At 40.3% G+C, this 14,081-nt stretch overlaps 1 protein-coding gene across 3 annotated transcripts in view; it reads left to right on the plus strand.

Annotated features, from left to right (window-relative positions):
* The first annotated feature begins 1,563 nt into the window (after positions 1-1,563).
* Positions 1,564-14,081, plus strand: part of SESTD1 (SEC14 and spectrin domain containing 1) — a 135,602-nt gene continuing 123,084 nt past the window's right edge. For 2 of the 3 annotated variants that reach the window (XR_009055111.1, XR_009055112.1), the window contains exon 1: positions 1,564-1,771. The gene's annotated coding sequence lies outside the window, so the exon portion shown is untranslated. The remainder of the gene's footprint in view (positions 1,772-14,081) is intronic. The other variant, XM_057745719.1, reaches the window with a different exon arrangement.

The following is a 14,081-nucleotide window of genomic DNA, read 5'->3' on the forward strand; positions in this document are numbered from 1 at the left end:
ACTGTGTTGTGTCTGAGAGCCAAATATGAACTAGAAAAAAACTCTATCCTTTTAAGGAACTCACAGTCTAGTAAGAAAAGACCACCAATCAAAGCAATGGGAAAAAAGAAAGTGCTAAGGATTGTCACAGAAAATAGATCAAAGTTTCCATGAAAACAGAAAGGAAAGAGTAATTCAGTGTAAGTGTGTGGGGTGAGGATGTGAGTGTGGAAGAAAGGATGTCAGGGAAGATTACAAAGAGGAAAAGATGCATTATCTTTATTATCTTGAAGTATAAGTTCACCTGGTTAAGTGAGGGATGACTTTCAGATGGAGGAAAATATACAAAGTCATAGAGACAGAGTCTGTGTGTGAGATGTGGTGGGAGTTAACGCTAGAGCTGAAGAGGTCTGGCGATCAGATCATAAATAGCCCTGGCTATCACAGGTAATTGCTTGAACCTGATCAAGCAAGCCAGGTGGAAAGCCTCTGAAGGATTTTAAAGAGGGAGGCTCTGTGTTTTTGGAGCATTCCTAGCAGTCCTTTGGAACAGAAGCAGAAGTGAAATTAGCAAAGCTTGACCTAAAGGATGGCAAAGAGGCTGAAGTAGTGGAGACAGATTATCAGTCACAGAAGTAAGAGGAAATATTAATCCTTGGGATTTTAAATCAGAGAAATTTAGTAAAGAGGAACTTAGTTGCTTAGTTGTTGGAATGGTAAAATTTTTTTTCAGTGGAATTAGGTGATGCTGAAGTGAGTGGCACAGTGAGTAACAAGTAAGGCCTGAGACTGGGAACACACGGCTGCCCTGAGCTTGCGTGTATTAGCTGATGACTCTTTTGAACTGAATTCAGGAAATGACATAAAAATGATTTGCGCAAGAAAATTGGATGAACAAGGACTCTGAAGTCACTACATTTGGAGAAAAATAACTAGGGTTGGTGAAGATGGGGAAGTAGCCATTATCACAGAACCATTTGTGGATAAATTTTGGACTGTCCAATGGAAGACCCCCAAAGGAAAACGAATGCCCTGCATCCAGCCCTTCCTCACTGCAACCCATTCCCCGCCAGCTGCCTTATCCATCAGCCGCATCACACATCTCTGTTTGGGAGATCCATCTCCTGGCAGTGGGTACTTGAGGGTAAAGGAATCCCAACAAACCCAGGATGACAATGTTAGAATTCTGAAAATCTTGGCGACCACATACTGGAACATACATATTTCAGCATGAGGACAGAGAAAACAAATGACTTTCAAGGCGTCAGGGCGGGGGAGGGGGGGTGTCCTTCCTTAAGCCCAGGCATCCCGACTCTAGGCCCAGTGCCCTTTCACAACCTCGCGCTGCCTGTGGGCTTGGGAGCTGGAAGCTCGGCGCGTGGCGAGGAGCGCCAGGTCTGCCTGGTGGCGTCCGAAGCCCCCTCCTCGCCCAGCCCACAACGCCCAGCCCCCGTGGGACCCCCCCAGCCCCGCCCCCTTCCCGTGCCGGGCGGGGTCGCCGCGCCGCCGTTACCCGGGCGCGCGCGGGGCCGCGCGGACGCGGGTCGGGCCGAGGGTGCCTGGAGGTCGCCGGGCCGCCCGCGCCGCCGCCCCCTCCCTGACGCACAGAGGGGCCGGGACGCGATTTGCCGCGAGTGACTGGAGCCGCCGCCGCCACCGCCGCCCGGGCCCGCTCCGCCCCCAGCCCGCCTTCCTCGCGCCTCGCCCTCCGCCTCCGCCCGCGCCTCGCTCGCGTCCCGGCGTCCTCCCCACCGCCCCGGAGCCGCCGGCTGCCAGCGCCAGCGCCATCCAGGTGAGTGTGGCCGCCGCGCGGCCCGTGCGGCCCGGGCGGCAGGAGCGCGTAGGCCCCGCGGCCGGGCAGGGAGCGCGGGCGGTGGAGGCGGCGGCGGCGGAGGCGGCGGAGGAGGACTCGGCTTTCTTCCCCCGCGCGGGCCGAGCGACTGAGGGAGGGGCGCTCCCGCCCCGCCGCCCCCGCCGCCGCCCCCGCCGCCACCACCGCAGACAAAGCGCCAGAGGTGGGAGCCCCGCGGGCGGCCCCCGCCTCCGCGCCGCCTGCCGGGTGCGGCCGCGGCCCGCAGAGCCCAGGCGGCTCGCGTCTCCCCTCCCGGGTGCCCTCGTTCGCTTCTGGGTGAAGGGGACCCGAATCGTGCAACAGGTCCGGGCGTTAATCCGTGTTTTCCGGCGGGTCTCCTCCACCCGGCGTGCGGGGACCAGAGGTGGCGCCCGGCTCCGGGGCGAGCCCCCGCGTCCAGCGCCCGCGGCCGGCTCCTTTGTGTGGCCGGTGACCAGCGCTGGCCGACGGGCGGGGGACGCCGGCCCGAGGCCCCCGGGCAGCACCGGGGCTCCTGGACGCCTCCCTCGGGGCGTGGGGCTTGGCTTCCCTCGGGCCTGCGCGCTGTTAACATCCCTCCAGCCTTTGGAGGCATCACAAAGGGAAGGGAGAGCGGGTTGGCAGGGTTATTTGGCTATGTATTTATTTTTGTATGTGAGGTAGACTCATGTTGGAAAGGAACCGCAGTCCGGCCGGTTCTCGACAGTTCCTGTGGCATTTCACCCCGGGATGCAGCGTTAGGACCTGGCTGCTGCTGCGACTGCCCCCGTGGTTCTCTTCTTGGTGCTTTGACATCTTTCTCACCTACACAGATCTCTCCCGGGAAGTTGGAAGTGCTGTTGAGGGAGTAACTCGATACAGCTCTTTGACAGGTCGCCTCTCTCTCCGCATCTTGTCTGTGCCAAGTATACCCACCATGCATGCCAGCATAGGTTGGCAAACCCTCAAATTAAGATCACCACTCAGAATACCCTCATATTGGGAAATATTAAGCCGTATGGTTTACTTTGGCTTGATGAACCTTATTTTCTTAGAGGTGAGAAACTTTTCTTCCCCCCTAAGGAAGAATGCAAAATAGAGAACAATTTATCGTTGTTTACATACCTTGGGTCATGCTGTTACCTAGCTGGTTTCATTGGTATGCTATTTTAGAAAAACAATACTAAATGAAAGGAAAATATCTTCCTTTTGCTTTGAGCAATAAAATACTTCTTTGTTCTGGAACCAGGAAGCTTTTATACATAATACTTTGCGTGGACAAAAGTTAGTGACTATCTTTACCCCATGACCAAATTCATGAGAAAATTCCCAAAGGGCTTAGAAAGCATTACACAACTCTATAGATTGTTTTTGTATTCCAGATTCCAGGAAATCATTTTGTTGTATATTTATTCAAACAATGTAGACTAAATTTAACCTTAAAAGTTGGGCCTACTCTGTAAATTCCCCAACATCAGGGAGTGAATTGATTGTATTTAAAGAGTTTACCAAGCATTTTAACCCTTGTGAGTAATAATTGGAGGGAGCTGGTGATGGACCTAGAAATCTGACAGCAGAATGCAGAACATGGAAGGAGGTAGATAGAGGTTGCAAAGTTCCATCTACTTGGGACTACTATCTACTTTTAGTTGATTGATGGGCATGTCTGAAAACTAAATGTCCACTAATTTAAAAACAAAATACTACATTTTGACCTTTTTTTATTTAAACGTACTCTATAAAGACTTCTTGAAGCTCTCTCTACTCCCTAAAAACAAACGACATTAATGAGTTTTCTATTGAAGAAATAAAATGATACCAAATTGATCTATAGAAAGTTTCTCTGGTGTAATTATTAGCTTCACTTTACTAAAAATACTGTTCATCTGTGTAACATCTATCTTCAGAGAGCCTTCATAGCTATTACAGGCAGCAGGAACAACTTCCTGAAAAAAGTAGGCTGTTTACTATTAAGTAACAGAAACTTAAATTTCTACAATAGTTTTCTTTTATTAAAATATAACTTGTACTATAGAATTCACTTTTTTAATATGTACAGTTCGGTGGTTTTAGTGTATTCACATCACTAACTCAAGGAACATTTTTAACGTCCTGAAGGGAAACCCTCGTACCCATTAGCTGTCACTCGTCATCCACACTTGGCAGCCACCAGTCTACTTTCTGTCTCTATGGATTTGCTGATTCTGGACATTTTCTGTAAATGGAATCACACAACATGTGGCTTTTTGTGTCTTTGAGTGTAATGTTTTCAGGGTTCATGCATATTGTGCGTGTATTAAAATACTTCCTTTTTATGGCTGAATAATATTCCACTGTATGGATTGTTTCTACTTTGGGGCTATTATGAGTAATGCTACTGCCACTCATTTACAAGTTTTTGTGTGGACATATGTTTTCAGTTTTGTTGGGTATATACTTAGATGTGGAATTGCTGGGTCATAAGGTAACTCTTTGTAACTATTTGAGAAACTGCCAAACGATTTTCTATAGCTGCTGCATCATCTTACATTCCCATCATCAAAGTATGAGAGTTGCATTTTCTCCAACACTTGTTAAAGTTGTCTTTTTGATGATAGCCATTCTGGTGGGTGTGAGGTGGTATCTTGTGGTTTTCACTTGCATTTCCCTAATGGCTAATGATGTTGAGCATCTTTATGTTCTTATTGGTCATTTGTGTATCTTCTTTGGAAAAATGTCTGTTTAATTTATAACAGTTTCTAAGTTTATGTTTTCACATGTATTTTCTCATTTACTTTTTGAAATAACCCTGTAAAATAGGTTTACCTCTATTTTACTGCTAGGAGACTAAGGTTCAAAGAGCTTAATTAATTTGCTTATTTTTTAACCTTATGGAGTTAATAAGAGTCAGTGTCTGAATGTAAACTCAGGTCTTCTGATACTGCTTCCTGCATTCTTCCCACTTTATGAGGCATACAGAAGTTAAATTGTGTTTGCAGATTTGCTTGGCTAATCATTGACAGAGTAGGGGGAAAATAAATAAATAAATGAAACCAAACAGCAACAAAAAGCAGGTGTTGTGGACACACTTCCTCATGTTCTCCAGATTTTGTTACGCTTTTTCAAATAAATTCTTTGATTTCTCCTATCTTAATAATGTAGATATGATTTCCGTATTTTCTTTGAGGAAACAATTAAACCTAGTAACAGCTTCTTTGTGGCATAGCTAATCCTAGAACCCACTGTTCACTGAGACGTTGTGCTTTCGATTCCCCTGGAGCTTCCTTGTTCTCTATTTTCCCACTAATTTATATCTTTTAACCTTAGAGTAATTGAATAATTTCACAGTTTTCATAAACATTAAGATATTTCTGGGTTATGCTGAAATTAACTTTTATTTTTGAACAGGGCAGTTTACTTTGAAGTGCAGGATTACTAAGGTGTATATTTCAGTTTTTTATGTGCTACTTACTCTGTATCAGGCATAGCAGGTTTGTGAAATTCTCAGCTCCCTAGAGGGTAGGTAGAGGCCACATGTTATTTATTCATCTTTGCATATCCATTGTCTACCATTGTGCCCAGACAGGTAAGAGGGACTCTAACCTTTGTTGAATGAATGAATACAAATGCCTTTTTTTTCAATTGCCAAAAAAAAAAAAAATTCCAATAAAAATTATCTGCTTCTCTTTCTTAGAATAAAGGCAGTACAAATTCTAGATAAAGAAAGTATTTCTTATCCCTGGCATATAACCCCCAAAATAGTAAATGATAAAAATTAAAACTTACCTTATAGCAACAGTATGTTATGGAAGGAAGTAAATGTTCCATCCTGGGCTTAAAAAAATGGGCTCTAAGTACCTGGTGGCTGTCATGAGTGCTTAAGTGCCCACACGTAGGATTGTACCCTGAGTGTTTGTTAGATAAATAAATGCCCAATGAGTGAATAAAAGAATTAGTTTTCACTGTAACAGGTAGAGGAGATACATCAAATGGCTATTAGGTCCTGCTTTTCATGTGCATATTTTAACTGTGAAGTATGACACATGTTAATTATAAAAATTCAAACAATACAGGAGTATATAGAGTAAAAGTCAAAAATCTCACTTTACTATTTGTCCCCTTCCCTTCCTTCACCTCCAAGACCAATCCTGTCCCAGGTAACCTTGTTAACAGTTTGGGGTTTATATTTCAAAATCTATATCTTTGCATTCATGTGCGTATATGTACAAATACACATTTACATACCCATCCATACTTAATATATACATGTGTATGCAGTGTTTTTTCTTACACACAAGAGATCATACTACACATATTCTTTGTTTTTCACTTAAACCTATTAAGACATTTACATCTATAATCACAAAGGATAAACATAATGTTTATGCTTCACTTTCAGTTTGCTCTTCTTCACTGGTTTGTGTCAGGATTAAGCTAGCCTCTAAGAATGAACTGGGAAACTCTCCTTTTTCCCTCTGTGCTCTGGAATAGTTGAAACTGCCCTGTAAACATTTATTGGCAATCATCTGACAACCTTGTATAGGGAGGGAAGAGTTCTGGGTCAACCTTTCTGATTTTTCCTGTTTTTATTGTTTCATCAAGTTTTGGCCCTTATTTTCTGTTACATGTTTGGTAAAGAATTCCTTCCCACACACAGGTCGCGTCCCCCAGCTCTGATGAGTAAATTGACAAAAGCAAATGATTAACTGAATCAATGGATGCAGGAGTATATGTGCTTTTCTTTTAGAGGGATCCAAGGTGGAGTCCTGCTCTTACTAACTGTATAACCTAAGCGAGTTACTTACCTTTTTCAGACTTCTGTTTCCTTACCTGTAAAATGGTGATAATCCCTATGTCACAGATATCTTAAAAGTATTAAATGAAATGTGAGCTAATATATGAAAAACCCCTGTATTTGCATCCAATAAGTATGAAAAAATTTATAATACTAATCTGTAACATGCTCTACAGATGTAAATTTGTCACTGTGGTTATTGTAAATTGTTTTAGCCTAATAAGAACAAATTTCAGGAGAAAGGATGGTGACGCTAGGGACAGTTTGTACTAATAAATTGGAAGGTTCTATAAAAATTTCCAGGCCATTTAGAATTTAATTTTGGTAGACAGTTATTTCTAAATACTTGCACGCTTTTGAGGCAAGATAGTAGGGGAGAGTAGTAAACAGACCTGGATTAATTTTGCATTATCACTTATTAACCTTGTAACTTTGGATAAATTATTTCTCTCAGTGAAATGAGATAAATACACCTACTTTGTAGGTCATCATGAGGAAAGAAGTTAACATAGTGCTTGGCATCTAACAGGTGTACAAATTATTATTATTTTTTCTTTGTATGTAATGATTGCCCAACAGTGATGAACATTAGGTGTTGAGTTCTGTTATTTTAAGGCTGGTTGATGTAGTGGCAAGAACCTTAGTCCCTAAGTTAGAGTTTTAGCCTGTATATTACAGTGACTAGGCATCAGCCTTGGACAAGTCACCTGCTAAGCTCCTTTTGTTTTCTTACCTATAAGAAAAGAGCAGGAGAACTGACACTTATTGTGGATCTATCTTACATGCAATGTACAAATCTTACCTCATTTAATTCTCTCAATAATCTTATCAAATAGGGATGATTGTCATTTTTCAGTTTTTTAGGTAAAGAAACAAAGGCACAGGGGTTAGATTTTCTGAGGTTCATTTGGTGGACCCCCCAGCCCCCTCCTGACATGGTAGGGTGTTCCCTTGCCTACAGGGAGTACCAAATGAGGAGCATTCTGCAAACTGAAATACTAAGTGTATTAAAAAACTACACCAGTGTAGGATGAGATTCCTTATTTATTAATGATTTCTATTAATAAAATACAGGGAATTACTAATGTGTCCTAATGCCTCTGCTTAAGAGTAGTAATTTAAGTTTTTTAATACTTGTATTGCTCATAATCGCTTTACCTAAATAATTTATTAGGCTTCATTCATTTCCAATTTGACCAGGTAAAGAAGGAGGGGGTCGGGAGTGGTTGTAAAGGGAAAGATATGTTTTACACCAGTGTTTGATAGCGGTGTGTGTATGTATATATTTAGGTATGGATGTATGTATGGAAGAACTGGGAAGTACAGTTCTCTGGCAGTTTGGCATTTACATCAACTACAGTTTCTTGGAAAGAAGTAGAGAATATCTGCATTATAATTCATTGTCTGTTAGAGGACTTGCAGAGTCATTTAAAAAATGAACCTGCCTTTGTTCACTGGTTTGTAAAGAGCTATTGATTATATTCTTGACAGATAGTAATATTTTCTTTCTTTTTATAGGGGTTGCCATTTTATTTGATTAGACTCAATGCTATTGATTTGGCATTTCTGCAAGCCTTGTGCTAGAGATATGCAAAACAAAAAATGCTGTTGGGACATCACAAATTAAACTGTGATTCAGTAATAGTAGAAGGCTTAGAGATTATCTTTTCAGGCTTCAGGTATCATTTTTATTCTGTTTAGTAGGAGTGGGAATTCCTATGTTTAGATTAGAGAATTTTTTCAGAGTAGGCTTAAATTGCTCTCAGTACTGCTTGCTGTTTTGCAGAACACAAAGCGTTGTGAGCTATATGAGAGTTACAGAACATGGTTCTAGTCTTCAAAGAGTTATTTTGTTTTTTTAAAATGTTTATTTATTTATTTCACTGCGCCTGGTCTTAGTTGTGGAATGCGGGATCTTTTTCAGTTGCGGCTCTAGTCCCAGGGATTGAACCCGGGGGCCCCCTGCATTGGGAGCATCAGGGAAGTCCCTGGTCTTCAAAGAGTTTGTATTTAGATAGGGAGGCAATGCAGAAGGAAACCAATTGAAAGGATACAGAGTTCTTAAAGCTTGTGTCTGCTTCTCATAAAATCAGTTTTGCTGCATTGGGCTTTGGGGAGATACCATAGGTTGTCCTGATGGATACTATCAGAAACATCCCAACCCTTTGAAAACTGGTAGTTGTGTATCTTCTTCTTTCTATAATGTTCTATTTGTTTTGCAAGAATTAGTGTTTGGTCTGAGTACCAAAAATAGTTCCTCTTCTGAGTACTTTTCTGTTTATCTCCTGGGCTGTAAACTGGCTTTTCCTTTTTGTGATGGCTGTTAAAAAGCCAGAGCCAGATTTGTGGCCTAGCCCAGAGCGGGCCATATAGGGGTTTTTTTTTTTTAATTTTTATTTTGTTTTTTCTTCAATCTTTATTGGAGTATAATAGCTTTACACTGTTGTGCCAGTTTCCGCTGTACAGCAAAGCGAATCATGTGTATTTATACATATATCCCCATATTCCTTCTCTCTTGAGCTTCCCTCCCATCCTCCCTGTCCCACCTCTCTAGGTCACCGCCAATCATCGAGTTGATATCCCTGTGTTATGCAGTTGCTTCCCACTAGCTAACTCTTTTACATTTCGTAGTGTATAAATGTCAATACTGCTCTTTCACTTTGTCCCAGCTTCTCCTGTACGTTTTTTCAGCGTTTTTCTTGGCATCATTTTTGGTATTTTCTTTATTCTTTTGTTATTTTAAATCTGTTGACTTTTTATAGTTCATGTATTCTTGTAAGTCTCGTTAATCCTTTTCAGAACAATATAGGGGTATTTGTAAACAAATATATATAAAAGATATATATTTGTAAATATATATAAAAGATATATATTTGTAAACATATATAAAATTCATGGAGCAACATATCAAGGCAAACAGAGCAATATAGTAGAGACTGGTATGGCGAATGGGTTTTGTTTCATGGACCAGCTTTGATTGATAATGATGGCTGCATGGGACACTGCATTAAGAAGTAGTTAGAAGCAGTGTGTGGATTTAGTTGGAAAGGCTACTGTGATCATTGAGCAGTATTGTCATGGGTGTAGTAGTAGTGATGGCGTGAGTGCCTATATTTGCCATCCTTGTTACAGACAAACTATACAGGATGCTGACTAGCTCAGTAGGTGGGTGGCTTTTAAGTTAAGAGCTAGGTTTTGCTGGGAGGGATGCAGAATTGGGGAACAAGCTGATTTGTTGGAGTTGGGAGTCAGATTGGTTTGGCTAGAATAAAATGTTTACACTGCATAAAGGAGAAATGAAGTTGGTGGGAAAAGTGAGGAGGGGGGGTGTGGGAAGCTTTAACTCATAGATTGAGGAGATTTGATTTTTTAATCTCCTAAAATTCTAATTATTTCCCTTGGTTATATCTAGGGCTTTGCCTGAGTTCAGATCCTTGTCATACTTTCAATTTTAAAAGTTAGAGTAGGTAATAAACTCGTATGTTTTAAAATTAAAAAATGTAAGAGGACATAATCAAAAGTCTTTTATTTCTGTTCCTCAGCTACTGAGTTCTCTTTACAAAATCAGTGTTGTCAGATTTTTATGTATCCTTCCAGAAATATTTTTGGTATACATATGTGCTTTCCCAACCATTTTACACAAATGGTATTTCTATACCTATGCACATATTGCTTCTTCCATACTATACACACTGTTTTTTACCTTACATCTTTCACTTTTTGGAGATTTTTTTCATATCTGTGCACAAAGAGCTTTCTTCCTCTTTTTTTTTTTTTTTTTTAGTATTTTGCTTTGGAATAATTTTAGATTTACAGAAAAATTGCGAAAAGTTTCCACATACACCTCACCCAGTTTCATTTCCCTTTAATGTTATCTTATTGTGATACATTTGTCAAAACTAAGAAACCAACATTAGTATGCTACTGTTAACTATACTCCAGAGTTCATTTGGATAGCACCAGTTTTTCCATTAATGTTCTTTTTCTGTTCCATGATCTGATCCAGAATACTATAATTACATTTAGTTGTCATTTCTCCTTAATCTCCTCTGACAGTTTCTCAAGGTTTTTTATGACTTTGACAGTTTTCAGGAGTACTGGTCTTTAGACTCTCAACTTGGGTTTATCTGATGTTTTCCTTATGATTAAAATGCAGCTATGGATTTTTGGAAATACTGCACAAAGTTGAGTTGTCTTTCTCATGCCTTAGTGTGGGAGTACTACCTGATATTTGTAAGACATCACTGGTGATGTTTAATTTAGATCCCTTGGTTAAGGTAGTGTTCGCCAGGTTTCTCCACTGTAAAATTGCTATTTTTCCCTTTCTGTACTTTATTTTTAGAGGTGAGTCACTAAGTTTAGCCTACCCTGAAAGTGGGAGGTGGAATTAAAGGAGCTTTCTTTTTAAACATGTAATGTTCCTTTAGACAGATGTATCACATACTTTAGTCAGCTATTCTCCTATTGATATATATTTATATTATCTAGTATAAGTTAATACTTAAGAGAATAGGCTCTGGAGCTACACTGCGTGGGTTCAAATCTTGGCTCACACTAGCTATGTGGTCTTGGGCTACTTTTATTTGGCCTTTTAGTTTCTCCATCTGTATACTATGATGTTAATAGCACCTGCCTCATGGGATTGTTTGGAAGATTAAATGAGCATAGGTGCAGAGTGCTTAGCACAGTGTTTGGCACTATACTAAGTGCTCGATAAGTGTTTGCTATTATCATTATTAATTTTTTTGTCCTGAAAATAATACTGCAATGAATAACTTGTTATTTCAACACAGTGATGGGACAGACAAGTATACTATAAGATAAATTCCTAGAAATGGGTACATGCATTTGTAATTTTGATAGATATTGCCAGATTTCCCTCCATAGAGGTTGTACCACTTTGCATATCCACCAGGGATATGTGAGAACATCTGTGTTTCTATGTCCCTTTTACCAGATTATTTGGTCTTTGCCACTCCACTGATGCATATCTCCTATTATGAATTCATTTAATCTTTTCATTGAGCCATTTAAGAGTTTAGATTTTGATGCTGCTTGTTGTGAAACAATTTGTGCTTCATCGACTGGGAAGTGATTAAAAAAAATGTTTGGGGGAAAAATTATAGTCACCAGAGAAGGAATGGTGTGGACCTGAGAAAGACTAGAAGTACTGTTGTTGCAAGATGGACAGTATAGGGAAGTGGGACACCAAATTGCTGGCCTCTCTTCTGGTGTGACAACATGGTGTCTTGGTAATTGTTTTAAAAGGAATCAACATCTTAAATTTGCAGCCAGCAATGAATGAAGCTGCAGGGGTGAAAGTTGGAAGGAAAGGCTGCAGTTGCATTAAAATAAAACTGAAAGTTAATCTGACACATCTTTTATGATATGCATGTTTATTGTTTAATGATTAGGCAGAAATTAAAAGCAGGTCACATATAATTATAATTTACTTTAACATCCAGTTTTAGAAAGTGTTAAATCTTACTTTACATTAGCTGGATGGGGGTGGTAGTGGGGTGATGGTCCTTTGCACTTTTCCTTAGTTTGAGTTTTATGTTTGCGAGTCTGTGAGCCCAGCCTATCCACCCCAGTCATTCATAGTTTCTTTACCTCTCACACACTGGCGGCTGCAAGAACTCTGGGGCATGAGAACAGATTCCTGGGAGTCAGAGGGCAGGAGAAAATGACCACCATTCTGAAAGAAGGAAAGGGATATCAAACCAGGAGAAGGAAGTAGTAGACACCTTGAAAATGGAATCTGAATCCTTGGAATTTGAGATTCTTGGCTTACGAATAATTAAGGTTAATAGAGTGAACAGGGCAAAGGATAGCTCAAGTAACCTATTAACTCTTGACCCAGTACCTCCAGGCATGGTATTAGTACTAAAGCAGTCTTCCTAGTGTACTCAGCAAAATAAAAACAAACAAAGCTCTGAGGCTCTCAGTCAATCCAGGTCAACCAAAAGGTGAACATTTCTCCTGGCTGCCTTAAACTACAAATAAGTCTGTTGAAAGACTGAGTTCAGCCCTTGCTTAAGTCCTTTACTGTTTTGGGGAAGCTGGAAGATGATGGCCTCTTGAAAGCAGGAGGTATGAAGGATACCCTGGGAGCAGTAGAGAACTTAGAAGGCAGGAGAAGGGGACACCTTAGAGGCAGCTGAGAAGACAAACATGGATTTGTACAATTTCACCAGTCCTGGATTATCTTTACTCACAGACAAATAAAAGCTCTACTACAAATATTTCCCTGTAAGAGAAGCAGCTAATCAGATAGGCATCTTGACTTGTGGTTACTACTACTTTGAATTTAGGATTTGTATCCAGTTTACTTCCAAAATACCTAAGAACTTCAAGGTCAGGATGGGGAATGATGCTTTAGGGCATATGAATTAAACAGATGACAACATTTGAACTATAGTTTAATTCTATCTTAAACGGGTATAATTTTTGTTAAAATGCCATTTGAGTTAACCTGCTTTTGTACATTGTGCTGATACTTAAACCTATCAGTTACTTATACTTTAGTGTGAATCATTTAAGCAGATAATTATTGCTTTTCTCATTAATGCTTGATTAAGATCAGATACTAAGGAAATAAGAATGTTGGTAGGAGAGGTAATTTTACAATTTACGTCTTCTGTGCAGGATCATGCTAGACACTGCAGTTAACTTTGGGTGACATTTAAGAATTGAGTGCAGTCTGATGAAATAAAGCACAGTGTTGGAGACAGGATAAGTCTGGATTAGCACAGAGCCTGGCCCTCCTTAGTCATTCCACATGTGGTAACTAATATCTCCCCATCCACCCCATTTGATTGTTGTTATCTAATTTATTTTAGAGCACATCATTCAAATATTAGAAAGTGGAGAGAGGTTTCAGTGAAGTTTCCCACCCATCTGTAGCAAGATATAAAGAGTTCCCTTTTGTAGCCACACCTACTTCCTTCCCACCTACCCCCTTTCTCCTTAACATCTGGCAACCATTAATCCATTCTCCATTTCTATAATTTTATCAGTTCAAAAGTGTTATATAAATGGAATCTACAGTATGTAACCTTTGGGGATTGATTTTTGCATTCACTGTAATTCTCTGGATGTTCATTTAAGTTATTCCGTATTTAAAGAGTTTATTCCGTTTTAATTGCTGAGTAGTATTCCATAGTATGAATGTACCACAGTTAGTCTATTAAACATTCACCCATTGAATGAAGAACATCTAGGTTGTTTCTAGTTATTGGCCGTCATGACTTAAGCTGCTGTAAACGTGTGTGTAGGGTTTTTTTTTTTGTGAACATGAGTCTTCATTTTTCTGGGAAAAATTATCAGGAGTGTAGTTGCTGGGTCATATGGTAGTTGCTTGTTTACTTTTTAAAACAAATTTCCAAAATGTTTTCCAGAGCAGCAGTACTATTTTACATTTCCAATAGATTGTATGTGCATTTTGGGCTGAATTTTGTCCCCTCAGTTCATATGTTGAAACCCTAACTCCCCAAACATGTCATAATGTGACTGTGT

This window comes from Hippopotamus amphibius, chromosome 8 (genome assembly GCF_030028045.1).
Source record: "Hippopotamus amphibius kiboko isolate mHipAmp2 chromosome 8, mHipAmp2.hap2, whole genome shotgun sequence".
NCBI lineage: Eukaryota > Metazoa > Chordata > Mammalia > Artiodactyla > Hippopotamidae > Hippopotamus > Hippopotamus amphibius.